The sequence below is a fragment of the Beta vulgaris genome, chromosome 1 (assembly GCF_026745355.1).
Source record: "Beta vulgaris subsp. vulgaris cultivar EL10 chromosome 1, EL10.2, whole genome shotgun sequence".
Taxonomy (NCBI): domain Eukaryota; kingdom Viridiplantae; phylum Streptophyta; class Magnoliopsida; order Caryophyllales; family Amaranthaceae; genus Beta; species Beta vulgaris.
Window position 1 is genome coordinate 1,150,134 of NC_079202.1, and position 16,322 is coordinate 1,166,455.

The window sequence follows — 16,322 nt, forward strand, 5'->3', positions numbered from 1 at the left end:
ACACTCCCACTAGTCTCGGTATTTACCTATCGAAGAATCCTAAGTTGTATGAACGACCTCAACCGGTCAAAGAGGATGAAGAGATAATGATAGATGAAGATATCGGGCATAGAATGAGGATTGGCACGAGTCTCAACCCCGAGATCAGGAAAAACTCATCAACATCTTGCAGGAAATTCAAAGACATATTTGCTTACTCTACCTCCGACATGCAGGGGTTAGACCCCAGCTTCACATCCCACGAGCTGAATATCAAAGAGGGATTCCAACTCATCAAGTAGATACTTAAGCATCAAGGGCCCGAGAGGAATGCAGCGGATGCTGTTGAGGTCAAGAAGCTGCTACAGGCAAGCATTTTTTAAGAATGTTAGTACACAAAATTGTTGGCTACCAATGTCATGGTAAAGAAGGTCAGTGGGGCTTGGCGCATGTGCGTTGACATCACTAACCTAAATAAAGAATGCCCCAAGGACAATCGTCCCCTCCCAAAAATTGATAGGCTGGTGGATTCAACTACCGACCATGAGTTACTCAGTATCATGGATTCCGATGTAGGATACCATCAGATCCCGATGCGGAAAAGGACCAAACACACACGATGTTCGTCACAGCCTAAGGCGTATATTGCTACAAGATGATGCTCTTTCGGCTAAAAAATGAAGGGGCTTCTATCAACGAATGATCAATAAGGTCTTTGAAGAGCAACTTGGGAGAAACATCGAGGTTTATGTGGACGACATGATCGTCAAGAGTAACAATATAGTAGACCATATTAAGGACTTGGCGGAGACGCTCAACACTCTGCGAATGTCATGGTATGAAGTTGAACCCGAAAAAATGTGTTTTAGGAGTGAAAGGAGGGAAGTGCCTCGGGTTCCTGATAGATGAAAGAGGAATCGGGGTCAACCCCAACAAAATCAATGTAGTATTAAACATGTATTTGCCAAGGAATGTAAGAGAAGTTTAGAGGCTAACAAGATACTTAGCATCACCGGTCGCTTCCTATCTCGCTCAGCCGACAAGAGCCTACTAATTTTTAGAGCACTTAAGGGGAAAGGATTTGAGTGGGATGACGAGGCAGAGCAGGCCTTTCAGTAGTTGAAACAGCACTTAGCAATATTCCCCAAGCTCATATCATCCTTGCTGGGAGAAACACTTTGCATCTATCTGTCGGTCTCAGAATATTCCCTCAGTGCGGTGCTTGTGGCTGAAAGAGAGGGAGCTCAACATCCAGTCTACTTCATTAGCCACGCCTACAGAGGAACCATAGCAAGATACAACCATATTGAGAAGATGGTTTTCGCATTGGTGATGGTAAGTATGAAGTTGAAGCCATATTTCCAAGCACATCCCATTAAGGTGCTGACCGGACAACCAATCTGAAAAGAAATTGAAAGCAGAAAATCATTCAACTCGGATGACCGAGTGGGCAGAAAATTTGGCAGACTTCGGGGCTAGAATATGAGCCTGGGCGAGCAATCAAGGCCCAAGGCTTGGCCAACTTCATCAGTGAATGCAGCTCCTGACCTTCGAACATCCATGAAAGAGAGTCTTGTGAATTACAAGTTGACGGGTCGGCAATAAAAACTAGCAGCGGAGCAGGATGGTAATCATACCACCAGTCGGGGATAAGATGGAATACGCAGTTAAGTTTGATTTCCTCACGTCAAATAATGAAGTTGAGTATGAGGCACTAATTCCCGGGCTCCAAATTTGCATAACCTCGGGAGCCCAAGTTGTGACGGCCAAATTTGACTCACACTTGATAGTCGGACAAATCTCGGGAGAATAAGATGCCAAGGAAGATAATATGAGGATGTACTGCGGTAAAGCCCGAGAGCTGATTGATAAATTATCTCAGTTCGACATACACCACTTCTCGAGATCTAAAACCAGTAAGCAGACGCTTTGACCCGAATTGTAACACCCCAGTTTTTGAAATAATTTATTATTTATTTTATTAATAATATTATTTATTTTAGCTTATTTAATATTAACTTTATTTATCTTTAGGAATTACCTTGTAAATAATTTATATGGTTGTAGTAGGGAAAGTTTAGTGAATAACTTTTGACTAATAATAGTAATAAGAGGGAATATACTTACATATATGTAAAAAAGGGGGAAAGGGAAAAATAAAACAATAAAACAAAAAGAAAAGAAAAATAAAGAAAACCTCATATATGTTCTTCTTCACCACCATTTTACCTCTTCTCCATCTCATTCTCTCAAAGTACCTTCAACATTTATCCTTCACACAAAACCAACACCATTACCGACTCACCTTTGTCGCCGACCACCACACCACCGAGTGCCAAAACAACCCCGTAGAGGCGGCGAATAGGCGGCACAAGGGGAGAATAAAAGACCTGACGCTGCTTCGTTTTGGAGCGTCTAGGGCTCGTTTAGGGGCGTTTTGCAAGTCATTTTTCATCTCTCATCTTCTATATAAGTGGGTAAGTTGAATTCCTCAACTAATTTAAGTTTTTCTTTTAAAATTATGAAGTTAGGGTTAAAGTTTATGAAATTGAATTGGGGGTTTTGATTTTAATTGTTTGAGTGTGGAATTGAATGAATAGAATGTTTATTTAGTTGTTTAGTAGTTAGTTTAGATTAATGGAATGTTAAGTAAACTTGTTGTTCAAAGAAATTTGTGGTGTAGTTAGTATATATTACCCGTCAGTTTCGTAAAATGCGGTTTTAGGCAGTTTCTGGGTATTTTTAGCAAAAATACCATTATTATAAAAATTGATCATATTGAAATTTCATCCAAGATAGGCTCAAGAAACGCTGGATTTGGATCTCGTAGGATGAAGTTATGTCCATTATGAGAGACAAAACACACCCCTCGGAAGAAAAGGAGGCTGAAAGTTTGAAGAAAAAGGCGGGGTGGTTCATTTGGAATTATAACACCCCTGAATTTCCTACAATATATCACTCAAAACTTAAAATGGACATAACTTTCTTCTAAAAGAACCAAATCAAGCGTTTATTGAACCTATCTTGGATAAAATTTCAATACGAATAACTTTTGTGAAACGGTATTTTTGCTAAAAATGCCTAAAAATTGCTTAAAACTGAATTTTACAAAACTGACATGTAATTTATACAAACTAAACCACAAATTTCTTTGAACAACAAGTTTACTTAACATTCCATTAATCTAAACTAACTACTAAACACCTAAACAAACATTCTATTCATTCGATTCTACACGCAAACAATTAAAATCAAAACCCCCAATTCAATTTCATAAACATTAACCCTAACTTCCTAATTTTAAAAGAAAAACTTAAATTAGTTGAGGAATTCAACTTACCTACTAATATAGAAGATTAGGGATGAAAAATGACTTGAAAAACGCCCCTAAATAAGCCCTAGACGCGCCAAAACAAAGCAGCGTCGGGTTTTTGCTCTCCCCTTGTGCCGCCTATTCGTCGCCTCTACGAAGTTGTTGTGGTCACTCGGTAGTGTGGTGGTCGGCGGCAAAGGTGAGTCGGTAATGGTGGTGGTTGTGTGTGAAGGATGAATGTTGAAGGACTTGAGAGAATGAGATGGAGAAGAGGTGAAATGGTGGTGAAGAAGAATGTATATGAGGTTTTCTTTGTTTTTCTTTTCTTTTTGTTTTATTGTTTTATTTTCCCCCTTTCCCCCCTTTTTTACATATATGTGAGTATATTCCCTCTTATTACTATTAAGTTAAAAATTATTCACTAAACTTGCCCTACTACAATCATATAAATTATTTACAAGGTAATTCCTAAAGATAAATAAATTAAATATTAAATACACTAAAATAAATAATATAGTTAATAAAATAAATAATAAACTGTTTCAAAAACTGGGGTGTTACAGGCATGAAGGCAATCTATACAAAAATCTTACACCACCCCATACTAGAGTGTGTCAATCCCTTTAAAGGCAACTACATCATTCGGCAAATTCATGAAGGAGCTGCAGCATCCACAAGAGGGCCGAAACTATAGTCAGGAAGGCTCTAAGGGCTGGATACTACTTACCCTTTCTCAAACATGATGATGCTAAATTAGCGAAGAGGTGCCCCAACTGCCAGCTCCATAGAGATATCACCTGCGCTCCGACGAACCCTGTGACAGCCATACAAGCACTACTACCATTCGACGAATTGGGGATGGATTTGATAAGACCATTCCCGGGAACCTCGAGGCAGAGAAGGTTCCTGCTAGTGGCCATTGACTACTTCACCAAATGAATCGAAGTAGAACCAATAACATCCATCCAGACATACAAGTACATAACTTCATATGGCAGAACCTCATCACCCACTTTGGTATCCCAAGGACCCTCATTTCGGATAATGGAAGGCAGCTTAACAGTGGGCCGACTCGGGATTACTATTATAGATTTGGAATTGAGACAAGGTTCTCAGCAGTCTCCCGACCTTGGATAAATGACCAGGCAGAGGGCGGAAACAAAGTGGTGCTGAACGGGAGTAAGAACTCATTAGAAGGAGCTAAGGGGTCTTGGATTGATGACCTCCATGGAGTTTTGTGGTCAGCAATGAAACACCCCGACAAATACATAACCTCAATCGTCAGCGGAAGTATAACTTGATCATGTGGGTTATGGATCACAAATAAAATATTAGCCTAAAATTTAAAATTCACTATACAATCACTCATCATAAAATAATACTTGTTTATCCATCATGCAAAATATCCTAAAACCTCATAGGATCATACATAATCTCCATAACGCAGTATAATAATGATCCACAACTGTTCTTCCATACCTAAAACATAAAACAAAACGTCATGAGCCGAGGCTCAGTAACATACTACCCTAACATCGTAAAAGCATTTCAATTCATTTTATTTACAAACAGGGAGAAAGAATAAGTAAAACTATTTCACAAACATATCATGTCATGTTACATTATCTTCTTTATCATGTTCATTGTCATATATCTTTTACTTTGGTAACTTGGCTCGTACAATAGAAGGGACGTCTCCCCAGAACATAATAACATCGTAAACGGAAGGCAGCCAACCGAGGACAAAAGCCCTCACTAAACGGAAGGTGGCGTTATTTTCCCAGAATGCGCGGTGCCACCCGAGGACAATAGCCCTCACTAAACGGAAGGTAATTAACCGGCCGGAAGGTACGTGCACGACCCGGGATAACGGAGTACTTGCCAAGAACCGTTTTTCACTTGAATTTATCATGTTTCATTTCTTTTAAGCATATCATCGTCATCATGAAATAATTATATTGTTTCATTTCATCCATAATAACATCATCATCATCATTTCATAGCATCATATCATCATAACCATCATAAACATTTCATTTCCCGCAGTCCATATATAAAACATAATATTAATCATGATCATAAAACATACTTCGAAGGGGAATGCGGGTGTTAGCAGTAGACGTTACCTGAATTCCTGCTTACCAATCTTGATAGCCGGGGGAGGCTTGTAATATCCTTTATCTTCTGTAATCTAATCAAGAATAGTTTTATTAATGAACGTTTCGTTATTTAGTTTCTAAGCCTAAATATTAGTTAGCGCTTATTAAGGTCATAGCGTTTATTATAACGTCGTAAATATCTCATTAAAGGTCATCATTTCTTAGTCGTTAATAACTTCTTAAGGTGACTCTTTAATCCACTAACTAGGTGAAATAACTGATTTAGTTATACTTTTAGAATTATCGAAACATCATACTTAAAATTATATTATTACATATTATATAACCATTCGAAAGCATAAACTTATACGAGTTCATAGTTAATCACTAATTAGTCGTCCATTAATAAGTTAATTAAGTTTAAAGCTATAATTGAACCACTAACATTATTATAATATTATTTAATCAATTAAAACTAATAAATCAAGCTAACTAGTTATTATAGTAAATTTAAGGATTAGTGGAGAAATCATAACTTAAACTCATATTATAAATAACAAGCTCATTGGATTAGTTTTAGCAACTCAATTAGTTTAGTAGTCATGAAATATAGCCCAAACATAGTTTTTAGGAGTTAAGTTAAGTGGTCTACTTTAACTAACTAAATCAGTCCACAAATATAAACATAACAAGTCAAAACATCTTTTTAGCCCAATCATAAGAAATCAGATTATAAAACTTAAGTTTAGTTACACTTGGATTCTCCTAGGCCCAAAACAATTACTAACTAATAAGGAGAATTGGGCTAGAATTAGAAAACTAGGAAATCAGAATTACTTTGAAAAAAATTAAGGAGGTCGTTACCTCTGCTTCTTAGAGCAGGGACGACAGTACAACTAGGCAGGGGGGATTTCGGCTCCAGCGAACGGCGGCGAGCAGTGGCGGCACCTCGGCGATCTCCGGCGGCGTGGCGCGGTTGATGGTGGTGTTGCACGTGCAGCTGGATGCAAGAGAGAGTGCGTGACAGAAGAGGGAGAGAATGCGGGGGTCACGACGGAGCTCCGGCGAGCGTGCTGGTGACCGGTGAGTGACGCGCGAGGCAGGGGCAGGTGTCGTGCGAGCCGGCAACAGTCGGTGGTGGTGGTGGTGTTTATGACCCGAAACAGAGGAGAGAGAGAGAGAAAATTAGGGTTTTATTTTTGGGTTTCTTTGGGTCATGTTTTCCGGCGAGTTGTTGACAGAAATATTCTGATTATTTCGTAGGTGGTGGTGAGGTAAGAGAAGTGGATGAAATTGTTGTTGATGGTGTTTTTGGTGATGGATGTTCATGATTATTTATAGTGGGATTGAGAACCCCAAATCAGTGGTTGGGACGGGGAAAATTGGAGTAAATGTACTGAATTTTTTGCTTGAAGAAGCTAAGGAGAGGGATTGCTGGCAGAATGTTTGACAGCGGAAAAGAGTAAGATTTTCCGCTGTCAAACACTAAGATTTTCCGCTGTCAAACATTCTGCCAACAAATTCACTCCACTCTTTTCCTCTGTCAAACATTCTGGCACCAATCCCTCTCCTTAGCTTCTTCAAGCAAAAAATTCAGAACATTTACACCAATTTTCCCCCTCCCAACCACTGATTTAGGGTTCTCAATCCCACTATAAATAGTCATGAACATCCATCACCAAGAACACCATCAACAACAATTTCATCCTCTTCTCTTACCTCACCACCACCTACGAAATAATCAGAATATTTCCGTCAACAACTCGGCAGAAAACATGACCCAGAGAAACCCAAAAATAAAACCCCAATTTTCTCTCTCTCTCTCTCTCTCTCTCTCTCTCTCTCTCTCTCTCTCTCTCTCTCTCTCTCTCTCCTCTGTTTCGGGTCTTAAACACCACCACCACCGACTGCTGCCGGCTCGCACGACATCTGCCCCTGCCTCGCGCGTCACTCGCTGGCCACCAGCACGCTCATTGGATCTCCGCCGTGACCCCGACATTCTCCCCCTCTTCTGTCGCGCACTCTCTCTTGCATCCAGCTACACGTGCAACACCACTGTCAACCGCACCATGCCGTCGGAGATCGCCAAGGTGCCGCCACTGCTCGTCGCCGTTCGCCGGAGCCGGAATCCCCCCTCCCTCGTTGCAATGTCGTCCCTGCTCTAAGAAGCAGAGGTAACGACCTCCTTAATTTTTTTCAAAGAAATTCTGATTTCCTAGTTTTCTAATTCTAGCCCAATTCTCCTTATTAGTTAGTAATTGTTTTGGGCCTAGGAGAATCCAAGTGGAACTAAACTTAAGTTTTATAATCTGATTTCTTATGATTGGGCTAAAAAGATGTTTTGACTTGTTATGTTTATATTTGTGGACTGATTTAGCTAGTTAAAGTAGACCTCTTAACTTGACTCCTAAAAACTATGTTTGGGCTATATTTCATGACTACTAAACTAATTGAGTTGCTAAAACTAATCCAATGAGCTTGTTATTTATAATATGAGTTTAAGTTATGATTTCTCCACTAATTCTTAAGTTTACTATAATAACTAGTTAGCTTGATTTATTAGTTTTAATTGATTATATAATATTATAATAATATTAATGGTTCTATTATAGCTTTAAACTTAATTAACTTATTAATGGACGACTAATTAGTGATTAGCTATGAACTCCTATAAGTTTATGCTTTCGAATGGTTATATAATATGTAATAATATAACTTTAAGTATGATGTTTCGATAATTCTAAAAGTATAACTAAATCAGTTATTTCACCTAGTTAGTGGATTAAAAAGTCACCTTAAGAAGCTATTAACGACTAAGAAATGATGACATTTAATGAGACCTTTACGACGTTATAATGAAGGCTATGACCTTAATAAGCGCTAACTAATATTTAGGCTTACAAGCTAAATAACGAAACGTTAATTAATAAAACTATTCTTGATTAGATTAAAGAAGATAAAGGATATTACAAGCCTCCCCCGACTATCAAGATTGGTAAGCAGGAATTTAGGTAACGTCTACTGCTAACACCCGCATTCCCCTTCGAAGTATGTTTTATGATCATGATTAATATTACGTTTTATATATGGATTGCGGGAAATGAAATGTTTTATGATGGTTATGATGATATGATGCTATGAAATGATGATGATGATGTTATTATGGATGAATTGAAACAATATAATTATTTCATGATGACGATGATATGCTTAAAAGAAACGAAACATGATAAATTCAAGTGAAAGATGGTTCTTGGCAAGTATTCCGTTATCCCGGGTCGTGCACGTACCTTCCGGCCGGTTAACCACATTCCGTTTAGTGAGGGCTATTGTCCTCGGGTGGCACCGCAAATTCTGGGCAAATAACGCCACCTTCTGTTTAGTGAGGGCTTTTGTCCTCGGGTGGTTGCCTTCCGTTTACGATGTTATTATGTTCTGGGGTGACGTCCCTTCTATTGTACGAGCCAAGTTACCAAAGTAAAAGATATATGACGATGAACATGATAAAGAAGATAATGTAACATGACATGATATGTTTGTGAAATAGTTTTACTTATTCTTTCTCCCTATTTGTAAATAAAATGAATTGAAATGCTTTTACGATGTTAGGGTAGTATGTTACTGAGCCTCGGCTCATGACGTTTTGTTTTATGTTTTAGGTATGGAAGAACAGTTGTGGATCACTATTATACTGCATTATGGAGATTATGTATGATTCTATGAGGTTTTAGGATATTTTGTATGATGGATAAACAAGTATTATTTTATGATGAGTGATTGTATAATGAATTTTAAATTTTAGGCTATTATTTTATTTGTGGGTCATATCCCACATGATTAAGTTATGCTTCCGCTGACGATTAAGGTTATGTATTTGTCGGGGCGTTTCAAGCAAGGACTACAGTGAAAGAGGCAACGGGTCACTCTCCTTTCAATCTAGTCTACGGTAGCAAAGTTGTCCTCCTGGTTGAAGTCGGGATACCCTCCCCGAGGATGACCTTCTACGAGTATGATAAGAATGAAGAAGAGAAGAAAGTCGATCTCGACCTACTATCCGAATCTAGGGGCAATGCCCTACTCAAGTCCATCTACAACAAGTAACGAGTGACCAGGCAGTACCTTAGGGTCAAGGCTAGGCCAATTCACGTCGGTGATTGGGTGGTTAGGGAAGTCGAAGCCACAGGGCTGGCATACCTTACGGGGAAGCTCGGACCAAAATGGGATGGACCTTACAAGGTTACTCATGTAATCAAGTCGGGAACCTACCACCTTGAATCACTAGAAGGAACTCCACTAGCCCGACCTTGGAATGCAGACAATATGAAAAAATACTACATTTGATGAATTAGGATATAACTTGGCCACACATGAGCCACTGTTTCTGTAATTGGCCACACATAAGCCATTGTTTTTTTGTAAACTTAGCCATACATGAGCCACTATTTTGTAAACTTGGCCACACTTGAGCCAATAGTTTATTTTGTTAGACACAACTTAGTGCAATCAGTTGTACCCCATAAGAGTTGGCATGACCTTTGGAATCATAAACCAAAAGCTCATATTACGAAACTAGATTATGGCAGTTGCATCTAACAAAATAAACAGTTGTTGTACTCGAAAAATTGCAAATGTAAAATTGTACTCGGGAAATTGCAAATACTAAAGTGCACTCGGGAAAATTGGAAAACAATTCATATCATTGATGAAAAAGTCGAATTTAACCTAAATACATCGGGAACATAACTCCCAAGGGTCGAAGAAATCTAATTACAGAATAAAGAAAAACCTAGACAACCAAAGCCCTGTCAGGAGAGCTGTCGGTATTATCCTTACCATCATCCTCATCGGAGCCCAAGGCAGAACTGCGACCCTCGGGATCAGCAGCATCAATGGTGAGAGTAACAGAGCTCGGGGTATCCTCAGCAGCAACATAGGCCTCAAGAACAAGGACTTTTATGACCATAACAACTGGCTGGGGAGTGACGCCCTAGACTCGGGAAGCACGAGGGGTTTGAGCAGCATCCTTTTTCCCCTCCCCAGCCACATCACGGTCGAACTCAGCTTAGACGTCATGTTAGTTCAATGAGGGATCACTCCTAGTAAGGATACTCCTGAGTCACTCCTTGATTTCCCGAACAGCAAGGCGGTAGGAGGTAGATGCCATCTTGCCCAAGAAGTTCAACCCCTTGAGAGACCTCTTCCACTTCTGCATATACTCCTCCCGTACCTTCTCAAGCTTGGCCCGGGCCTTCTTCAGACTATGCTTAGAAGTCTTGGTCTTCTTCAATGCATTGGACAATTGAAACTGGATATCATTAACACTCTTGTGAGCGGCATTGCGCTCAATGATGGTGGCCTCAAGAGAACCCTTGATTTGCTTGTTGGCTTCCTTCAGCGCGTCCATCTCATTGACCACTTTCCTTGCCTAATAAAAGGTGGCCTTCTAACCATCAAGCTTAGTGTTGAGCCTGATAATCTCGACCTTGTTGTCGAAAACCGTTTCTTCATTACGTCTACCTCTTTATTCAAGGCGACAATACCCGTCTCAAACTGAGCTCGAGGATTGATCACCGAGGCCATCCGGATGGAAGTCTGCAAAAAGAAGAGGCCAATAATGACAAAAAGAAATCAAGAAACATGTTTACACTCGGGATAGTCACATACCTCGAGCCAAGACTCATTAAAAGTGTTAACTTCCCCATAGCCAAGGGTGAGAAGCGCCTTATCATCGACGTCAGTATAGATTGCCTTGACCGCATTCTTCAACCTTGCCAGCTTCTGGGGCTTGGTGATTGAAGTGAAAGGGACACTAGACCCAATCTGATTAGCTCGGAACTCTTGGAAGGAGTTTAATAAAAAACCTCGAGAAGGTCCTCAGACTGGTCATAGAGCTTCCTCTTATTGCCCGTAAAGACGCTCGAACACGCCATCCTAGAGGCCTTGGACGCCGACTTCTCCAAAGCATGTGCCTTTTCTGTGTCCCCTTTCTACTTTCGGGAGCGGACATGGGGCTTCATTGGCCTCTTGGAATCCGTATCCTAGAGATGGGTAAGGTCAGTACAAGTTGTGATACTACATAAAAACTAACTAACAACAAAACTCAACTTACCTTGGGGGTAGAGGGATCGTTATGGTATCCCGTCTAGCTCGTCCAACAGTTTGGAGGCCAGCACCACATTGTCAGCAAATCTCTCAGCTATTGCAGGATCCAAACGATGTCGAGTAATAACTAAAACAAGGAAAATGTCACAATTTAACGTAAAAATAAACTCAATGCACCCTATAAAGGAAATTACCCTTGTCGCAGCTATAACTCAGGCCCGCTGCTAACAGGAACATCTTGTGGCGGGTGGGTAGCTAGTAGTTGGGCACGTAGGAAAGGGCCCCATTAACATTTTAGGCCTTGTGGAAAGATAAACTCTCGCAGTCGCCTCCTGCCGAGACATCTCGGGGACCATTTGATTAAGTCTCTTCGGAGGGGAGAATAGGGATCCCCCACTCACCACTCGTATAAACGTGGTAGAACATCCGACTAAAACCCTTTTAGTTAGAGGGGGAATCACGAACTACCTTGTAGCCTGCTCTACATTGAAAACGGGACCAACCTAGTTCATGAAGATCAGCAAGGCCTAACATAAGAGTGAACATGTTGCGCCATAAGCGCAAGCTCGGGGAGACACGAGGGAGTAACAAATGGGTATAAAACCGTTTATGAACAACCAACTGTTGGGAAGAAGCTCGATGAGTGTCAATTGATAAGTGTTCAGTAGGTCCTTGAACGGGTGCAAAGGGAATCTAAGGTCCATCTACATACTCTAATGATACACTGACACACTTGTTGCCGGAGGAGTCAACACTGATTTCGTATGCTTCACTAAGACTACAAAGTAGGGATCCTGAATCCAGATAGAATTTGGTCCCATTCTTCTCCATGTAGTTCATAAACGTGGGATTGGGATAATAGGTATGAGGACCACCCTCGAGACTAGAACAGCTACTAGAGGGCTTGTGAACTCGGGATTGGATCAGTTAACATGATGCAGGATTTGGGTAGAGAATGAGGAAATAGAGTGAGAAATTCACAAATGATTAGAAATTACGGAAATCAGGCCTTCTCCCCTTCTATATAACTAAATCCACATCTTTGCATCACGGCAACCTGTACACCACCTTTGACGGGCCTCAAACAAATGGGCCTATAATGGAATAAGCCCCTGAGTGAAAGCCCTTAAATAAAAGCCCAACTTATTACAAGGGTATTAAGTCAACAGTCAACAATCAACAATTAACAAGTCAACTATCAACAACCAACAACTTAACACCGACCAAAATTAAGCCCAGCTCAAAAGAGGTGTCACCTCGCGATTACAAGCCCCTCAATAGCCCCCTAAGTTAAAGATAAGCTAATCTCCTCGGCCTTGCCAGGATCCCCTAGTACCTAGCTAAAGCGGAACTAAGTACTCCAAACACCCATCTCGGGGGAGCCACCATGGAAGGCTTAGCCCCCATGGAAGGCTCAATACTTGGCCAAAAAAGTGGCTAAGAACCTCAATACCCAACTCGGGATTGTCATAGAAAAATTTCATCAGCCCCCAAGTTGGTGTATTACCTTTCTCAGCCTTGCTAGGGGATCATTACTTAGCCAAAAAATGGCTAAGTACCTCAACACCCAACTCGGGATTCTCATAGAAGGGCTCATTAGCCCCCGTATTGGTGCATTACCCTTCTCGGTCTTGTTAGGGGGCTCATTACTTGGCCAAAAAATGCCTAAGTACCTCAGTACCCAATTCGAAATTCTCATAGAAGGGCTCATTAGCCACCCGAGTTAGTGCATTACCCTTCTCGGCCTTGCCATGGGGCTCATTCCTTAGCTAAAAATGGCTAAGTACCCTAAACCAACTAGGGACCACAGGCACCTCATTAGGTCCTTCCGAATCAGTACAACGTCCCATCGGCTTCTCGAGGAAAATTGGGCATGATCAGCTCAGCTCTACGGCTAACCATGGACCTTCTCGAGGATCTCCATGCCACACGAAAGACAAAGGTTGGCCCTGCTCAACTCGGGATCCTTGAGGGATCATCGAGTATAACAAACCTCCCTCGCCCGACGTACCAATTCGGGGTCACAGACATCCAGACTTTGTCGAGCCCAGATAGATTCACTAAGAACAAACTCCTTGGGGTCAAATAAAATCAAGTCCCTAGGGCTTGTGGAAAGGACTCGAAAGATTTCCCCCCCCCCAGAATCGTCAAAATCAGGCTTCTCGACTTGGACACCAAGGGAAACCAAATGCCTCCTCCTCCCTTCTCGGGGTGAGCTGAGATCCAGTCAAAGGTTTGGGAACACACTCGGGGAAGCAGGATCCTTGGCCCCAAGCTGAACGGTCCTCGATCGGGGGAGCCAAGGGGATCTCCCCAGTATCTCTCGGAATTAGAGCCATGGGCAAATGCCTAAGTAATGTTCGAAAATTTCGTTGCACGACTGCCTTTGAAAGGATAGGTGATTCCATGGCCTGTTATCCAGCGTAAAGCTAATTGTTTGGACCCTTGGCCTAGTCAAATGATATTCTATAAAACCCTCCTAAAAGGTTAACACGGTATGGCCCAGAGGGTCCACCAACTCTTTAGGTAAAGAAAAACTTTACCATAAAAGGTTGACAACTTTCCTAAAAGCATAGGTATTCCCCCAATAGGGTTTCCTATCTGGGAAATCTCCAACATTATAGAAGCAGCAGATCCAATTAGTAAATAGGTATCTAATTCTCACCTAATAAAAACCAGAGCATTTCTCTCTACAATTACTCACTTTCTCTCTCTACCTCAACTAACTTGAGCATCAGAGGGGCTTTCCTGGGAACACCCCTGGGCCAGTGTTCCTTGTTTTGCATGACCTCAGGTGACAAGACTCAGGATTATAATCCAACTCGGTATTTTAGTCTCTCTAACCACACATCACTTTTTTGACTAGTTTCTAGGCAGAAACACATATCATAATGATTTTTTTACTAGTTTATATTACAGTGCTGCATTGTTATTGTTACTTAAGCATGTTTATAAGATAAATGCTTAAGTGAACATACATGGAAATAAGTTGCTCATACTAAAAACTTAATAGTATATAGTCTAAACCATTTTTGGGCCTCCAGATCTGGGAGTACATTACATAGGGTCTTGATGCAAAGACCTACCTTATTTCAATTTGAAGTAAGCATACTTCTTTATGTTATAGTCCTACTTGCATTAAGGCATTTTTCAGATCCTATTCCATGCCAAACACCTTAGAAAGTTGCATTTTCTTTTATGCTCGACATGACTCAAAGGATTTTCCTCAACCTCAAAAAGTCTCTTTGTGGAAGTCCTGTGTTCAAACATTAATGGTGGGGGAAAAGTTCATGACTTGACTGAACTTACCTATCTCAAAAAAAAAGTTCCAACAGTCCTTTAAAAAAAAAAAGTTCCAACCGGATATAATCTTCATTTGAGAAACATTAACTAGCACTAGCAGTAGTCGCAAAATTTTAATAGCATTACGTTATGAAAATTCAAATCCTATAAACAAAGATTACTCTATACAGGAGTTTATTGCCAAGCTTAAAGCGAGAAAGATAGCTTTTGATATTATCTCCGAACGCACGTGCTTTTCTAACAATTCTACGCCTTAGCTTCTCCAGGGAGATTTAATTGAGATGCTCAATTACAATGAAAAAATTGGGGGTCGTCCTCTCCTCCCACATCGATCAACTCACACGACTCCCCTATTTATGAACTATATATATTACCGGATTTGATATTCCTTGTTGCCTTCAAAATGCTTTTTCATGGAAGAATCACCAACCAATGACACCATTTATGAACGTTTAGATAGAGCCATATCTCATAGTTCCTTTATAAATGTTTTCCCGGACAACACTATCTCCTATGAAAACTTTACAGTTTCAAATCATGCACCAATTCTTTTTTCTTTGGACAATATCATCCTAATCAAGCATATCAACAAGCATCATGCTAATCAAGCATATCAACAAATTAATCAAACAAAGGGAAAAGCTCATTCTCTTTGGACAATAAAATTGGGGTCCGATGCCAGAAAAAATGGCTCATTCATGGTGATCGCGACTCTAGATTCTTTCATAACAAAATGAAAAAGAAAATAGCGTCCACAATCATTTATCGACTATGAAACGAATTAAACGAGTGGGAGGAAAACCATGAAGGAATATGTAATAATTTTTTACTTCCTTTTTCAAGCAACGGTTTAAAAGCAATGCAGCCTTGCGCATGAACATTGACCTAGATTTTTTGAGCTCATTCCTTACTCTGGATTATTGTAACCCTCTGCTTCAACCAATCTTTAGAGACGAAATAGAAAACGTTTTTTTTCTGTATTAACCCTCTAAAAGAACCAGGGTCGGATGGTTTTGGCAGAAAATTCTTCCAAGCGTATTGACCCATCATTGAAAAATAAATTTGTATTGCTACTGAAAGTTTCTTATTTCATGGAAAGCTTCCCTATCCCCTCTTTAAACCACACAATTATAACGCTCATCCTGAAAAATGATTTGCCAGAAAATCCTAATCACTTATGGCCTAACAATCTTATCAATACCATTTACAAAACCATCTCAAAGGTTATAGTTCAAAGACTCAGTCCCATTCTCCAAAGAGAAATAATTCCTTTGCAAAATGCTTTCACCCAAGATCACTCAATCAACGACAACATCCTACTTGTCCAAGAAATCTTCAACATCTTCTAAAAATCCATAATAAAGTAGGTTGGTGTGCACTAAAGCTCGACATGGAAAAAGCATACAATCTTCTTGAGTGGGATTTTCTATGGCAATGTTTATCTGCTTTCGGTTAAAGAATGTGTTACGAATGTAACTTATTCCCTCAAAATTAACTGTAAAACCACTCCTTGGTTCAAACTTTTT